General features: G+C 42.2%; 1 non-coding gene across 1 annotated transcript; it reads right to left on the reverse strand.

The window, feature by feature from the left end:
• Positions 1-590: 590 nt before the first annotated feature.
• Positions 591-694, reverse strand: LOC132643025 (small nucleolar RNA R71). The gene has a single exon (XR_009583483.1). It is a non-coding gene; the product is annotated as a small nucleolar RNA R71 (small nucleolar RNA).
• Positions 695-6112: the final 5418 nt, after the last annotated feature.

A 6112-nucleotide genomic window follows, 5' to 3' on the forward strand; every position in this document is an offset into this window, starting at 1 on the left:
ATACCATTAATAGGTGTAATTTGAGCGTATCAAATTTTGGCGCCGTTGCCGGGGAATACGGTTTTGAAATTACTAAATAGTGTTTACTTTGATTAAAGTCTTTTACTTATTCCATCCCACCTTGTTTGCTACTCTGTGCAAACGAGGTGAGCATGAATCAGAATCAGCAAAATCAACGTGCTGGTAACTAGGGGAATCGATTGAATAATCAGGCGAATGAATCAGATGATGAGAATGTTTCGCTGATCTTGTTCCAGAAGAAGACTATGCATTTGCTATTGTTCATCCTCGAGTTGGAGCTACTAGCATGAAAATTGACTCCTCTATACCAGTTGTTGAAGCTTGAGGGATACTTTTGGAACTCTACCGAGAATGACTCTCAACGTCATTTGTAGAATTTTGTGGATGCATGTGCTAATCACATCCAAAACAATGTTTCACAAGATGTTATTCGGCTGAGGTTATTCAAATATTCTTTAGCTGGAGATGCAAGAACATGGTTTGAGAAGCTACCCCGAAACTCGATTACTACATGGGCAGAGATGGTGGCTGCTTTTCTCAAGAAGTGGTACCCCCCAGCAAGAAGGCTGAAATTCATGACAAGATCTATGACTTTAAGCAGCGACCGGGGAAACAAGTATGAATCCTGGGAGAGATTCAAGGAGTATTTGCAGAAGAGTCCGAATCATGGTTTTTCGGAGCGCATATTAATGGAGAAATTCTATCGAGAGCTAGATCCAGTGACACAGTCAATTGCTAATAATGCAGCTGATGGTTGTTTTATGAAAAAATCTTATCGATGAGTGACAAACATACTTGACAAGCTGACTACTCACAATCAGGCTTGACACTCAAACAATGCTGATGTTGTACCTTACGGTAGTGCTATGATCCAGAATATGGTAAAGGAGAATCTAGATACCCAGCAGACATTGGCAAAGCTTGCCACAAATATTTCCATGCTAACAAAGAAGTTTGATGAAACCCATATTAAGAAGGTAAATGTGTGTGAGGATGATACAGTTTTGTCAAAAGGGATGTACCATGCTCAAGATGGTCCTTTTCATGATAGGCCCCCTATGCAGGTTGAAGATGCTACTATGTGAATAACCCTCAAGGGGGTTATCAAAGGCAGAACTACAAAGGTGGTTACCAGAATCAGAATTAATAGAGACCTCAGCAAGGTCAAAGTGCTTATAACAACTCAGAGAACTACAACAATAATTATGGTGGTGCGAACCAAGGGAGCTACAACAATAGTAACAATTTTTGGAATAAGAGGTCCAATCATTATATACCACCGAAAGGGCAGTCAACAGAGCCAGGTAGTTCGAAGGTTGAAGCAATGCTTAAGAGGATTCTGGCAAATCAGTCTAAATCTGAGAGGACTTTATCTGGGCTGACAGAGACAGTGGGTTCCCATATAATGGCTTTTCAGAAGCTTGAGTCACAGATGAGGGATATTTCTAGAGAGAAGCACCCTCCTAAAAAGGGAGGACTTCCGAGTGACACTATTCCTAATCTAAAGAATGGGGGAGGCGGTGTAGACCGTTTGTTTGCCATCATGACTAGGAGTGGTAAAATACTCCAAGGGGCTGATAAGAAGGTGGTTGATCTTGAGCCGATAGATGAAGAGGATGAGGTGCAGTCTGAAGCACCCATTATTGTTGATGATAATCCTACTGACAAGAAGGTTGCTGATATGCCAGAGATAGTGAAGGATGCTGATAACACGAGCAAGCAGAATGTGAACGGGGCTCTCTGCCCTTTGACTCAGCTTTTCAAGTCTAAACCTCCCTTTCCTCAGAGGTTGGTAAAGAAGAGGAGGATTCTAAGTTCGAGAAGTTTTATGATCAGATGAAGCAGTTATCTCTTAATTTCCTCTTCTTGGAAGCTGTCAAGGAGATGCCTGGTTTTGCCAAATATTTGAAGGAACTGCTGACCAAGAAGAAAACGGTTCAACATGAAACCGTGAGTTTGACTCACACTGTGAGTTCCATCATCTCAACCACTACTATTCAGGAAAAGGGTGATCCTGGGGCTTTCACCATTCCCTGTTCTGTTGGGCACCATGATGTTGCTCGTGCTTTGTGTGATAATGGGACGAGTATTAATTTGATGCCCCTTGCTATATACAAATAATTAGGTTTGGGGATGCCAAGGCCGACTACTATGAGGTTACAAATGGCTAATAGGTTTATGAAAAGACCTGTTCGGTGGTTGATGATGTACTTGTGCGGGTTGGTGATTTTATGTTGCCCGCTAATTTTGTGATTCTGGACTGTGTTGTTGATCGGGAAATTCCTATTATTCTGAGGAGACCTTTCCTTGCTATAGGGAGAGCTCTGATGGATTCGGAGAAAAATGAAATCAAGTTTCGAGTCAACGATGAAAAAGTTACTTTTCAGGCTAGGAAAGGGATGAAGTTACCAAGTGCTTACGAGAGTATTTCAGTAATTGATTCGTTTGATGTTGTTGATGAGGCAGTGGAGTTCAAGATGGAAAAAGAAAGTTTGGGTGAAACTCTCGCTTGTATTCTTGTGAACTTTGATGCTGAGGACATGAAAGGTTATGTGGAGACAGTTAATTCACTTGTTGGGTTGGGTTCATATTCTTACCACCCAAAGAAGCTAAATCTTGATCTGGAAAATAGAACAACTCCTCCAGCAACTCCTTCGATTATTGAGCCACCTAAGTTGGAGCTTAAGCAACTCCCATCACATCTGAAGTATGAGTTTTTTGGTTCGGAAAATACATTGTCGGTGATTGTTTCAGCCTACTGACTGAGGAGCAAATTCTACAGCTTTTGGAGGTGTTGTGGGAGTATAGGCGTGCTATTTGTTGTCTGACTGAGAAGAAGCTGGGAGACCGTCTGATGAGCTAGATATAGATGATGCTTTTCCAGATGAGAGGGTGTTGGCGGTGTCAATGGAGGTAGCACCGTGGTATGCTGACATTGCCAATTATTTGGTGACAGGCATAGTTCCAGAAGATATCAAAGCTTACCAAAAGAAGAAGTTCTTGCGGGATGCTCGGCAGTGTTATTGGGACGAGCCTTATTTGTTCCGAACATGCGCTGACAACATAATTCGGTGTTGTGTTCCTGAAAGTGAAGTGATGGCCATTTTAAAGGCGTGCCATGACCCTTCTGTTGGGGGTCATCATAGTGGTAACCGGACTGTAGCTAAGGTACTTGAATGCGATTGTTACTGGCCGACTATCTTTCATGATGCTAATCTATTGGTGCGGTCTTGTGCTCAATGTCAGAGGCAAGTGAATATACGCAGAACGCAAGTGATGCCTCTGAATTTTGTTATGGAATTAGAAGTGTTTGATGTCCGGGGGATTGAATTTATGGGACCCTTTGTGAGTTCAGGTGGCATAAAATACATCTTGGTTGATGTGGATTATGTGTCAAAATGGGTAGAAGCGGTGGCTTTACCTAATAATGAGGCCAAGAGTGTCATAGGGTTCCTCAAGAAGAACATATTTACTCGAGTTGGTACTCTGAGGGCTATAATCAGTGATGGTAGGTCCCATTTTTATAATAGAGCTTTCGCGGGATTGATGGGGAAATATAGTGGAAAACATAGGGTGGCAACGCCTTATCATCCTCAGACAAGTGGGCAAGTTGAAGTATCCAATCGGGAGATCAAGAGTATTCTAGCAAAAATAGTAAATGCAAATAGAACTAATTGGGCCTGCAAGCTCAATGATGCTCTATGGGCATACCGGACTGCTTTCAAGACTCCTATTGGAACTTCACCCTTTAAGCTTATTTTCGGAAAAACTTGTCACTTGCCGGTTGAACTTGAGCACAAGGCTATGTGGGCTTTGAAGAAATTGAATATGGATTGGGAAGAAGCGACCAAGCTCAGGTTGTTTCAACTAAATGAGATGGATGAGTTTTCGTACCAGGCATATGAGAGTGCAGCACTATATAAAGAAAGGATGAAGCAATACCATGACAAGAAAATTCTTAAGCGAGAGTTCTACAAGGGTTATCCTGTCTTGCTGTTTAACTCTCGGTTGAAGGTGCTACCGGGTAAGCTAAAATCAAGGTGGTCTGGTCCGTTTGAGGCGGTAGGTGTTTCACCCCATGGAGCGATTGAGTTGAAGTCCAGATATGGAACTCAGACATTTATGGTGAATGGGCAAAGGTTGAAGCACTATCACGGGATGGTTTCGGAAGATAGAATTGTTGACCGATACCGGTTGAAGCACCTCGGAACGAACAATGATCTGGTGTACGCACATAAGGAGTGAATAGCTACCACCGTCGTGCGGTGACGTTAAATCAAGCGCTTCTTGGGAGGCAACCCAAGTGTAATGATTATTTTCCTTCTTGTTTCTGGTTAAATATAGGGTAACGTTTGTTTTGGTGCAGGTTAAAAAAAGTTGCTGAAAAAATCACTGAAGCCTGGAAGAAACTGGACATATACAGACTGTATAATCCAGTCGTGGAAGGTAAGAAAATCAGGCAGAACACTGTTTGAAGATATCCTCCATACATGATCATTTTCACGAACCGTATAATATTATACAGGCCGTATAAATAATCGTGTAGTTAGGATGTGCTCAAACATGGGTTAGTGAAGAAAATTTATGTTACACAGACCGTATATTGTTATACGACCCGTATAACTAAAAAAAATCGCGAACAGAGGGTTTTTAAACCTTTCACCTGCCCGTTTCTTTTATCAGTTCCACTCCCTCCATTAAACCCCACGATCCCCCCAATTTATCTACCTTTACCCACGCGAATTCCATATTCCCAAACCCATAAATTCATCCAAGCACCCATAAACACCCAGCAAAATCCATCCCCATAGTAAAAAAATTAACCCTCTGTTCAAGATAAAAATCTTTTTTTTTTGGGTTTTCTTTTCTCTTTCTGCCCTTGTTTTGCACAAGGTGTTCCTCAAGGACCCTTCTCAAAGTCATCAAGGCACAGGTATGTTAATGTTTCAATCCGAAATTTTGCTTGATTGGTGAAAATCTTGTGTTGGATATTGGTATACTTAAGATGGTAGTAAAATTTTCCATGGTTAATGATTTTCTAAAATAGGGATGGGCATAATAGGTTGTTATAAACTCATGGGGTGATTCAACGCTCTACTGAGGCAGAGGGCATTTCAACTGAAGAATCTATGTTTTTGGACTCGGATGTTGTGATGCCCACTAATACAAATGCCTTAAAAATGCTAGTGAATTGTAAAATAGGAAAAATGGGTGAAGTCTGAGTAGCCCCACCCCCGTAAGAATTAAAACCATGGAATACTGTGTATGTGATAATCTGTTGTAACCAAAAAGTCGTATAGGACTGATGGGCTGGCGAAAGCCCTTGTTTTTGAATCACACGAGTCAGGCTGTTATACGGACCGTATAACATTATACGATCTGTGAAACTTGTTCGTGGTTCACAAATGGGGTTCTGAATAGTCTGTTTCCCATATACCCTTACTTATACGGCCCGTATAATATTATACGAACCGTATAAGACTTATACGACCCAAAAAAAAAATTAATAGAGAGAACTATGTTCTCAGTTAGCTGTCACTTCTGAGACCCATCAGTAACATAGGTTCTTTTGCAGGCATGGTTCAAAAACGCAATGTACGAAGGGGTACGGGGCCCTGACCTGGTAGGGGCCGAGGTCGAGCCCGTGACTAACCAGAGACAGACCTTCGCTTGCGGGATGAGGGCTCAGACGATAAGGTCATACCAGTGAAAAAGGTCAGGGGGGCTAACAATCCTCAACCCCCAACCATGACTCTTTCCACCTAGGAGGGAGAAGAAAAATCTGGGGAAGCTGGAATGGAGACAGGTGACTCCTCAGATAATGAGGGAGATTCGAACTAGTGTGGCTCATCTGAGTCGACAGACACCCGAGCTCCAAACTCTGATGCTTCGCCAGAATCAGCACACGACAAACGCTTGTTGGTTTTACGAAGTAAAACACTACCAGAGGATGTTTTGCGGTTTGGAGTTCCGGGGTGAAATGAGTTATTCGAGGGGGTTCTGTCTACTATCAAGCATGGGGGTTAGCCAAATCGAAGTATATGGGAAGAGAGGAAATTGTTGTTTGAGGGTATTGAGGCTTTTCCCAACA

This window comes from Lycium barbarum, chromosome 5 (genome assembly GCF_019175385.1).
Source record: "Lycium barbarum isolate Lr01 chromosome 5, ASM1917538v2, whole genome shotgun sequence".
NCBI classification, from domain to species: Eukaryota; Viridiplantae; Streptophyta; class Magnoliopsida; order Solanales; family Solanaceae; genus Lycium; species Lycium barbarum.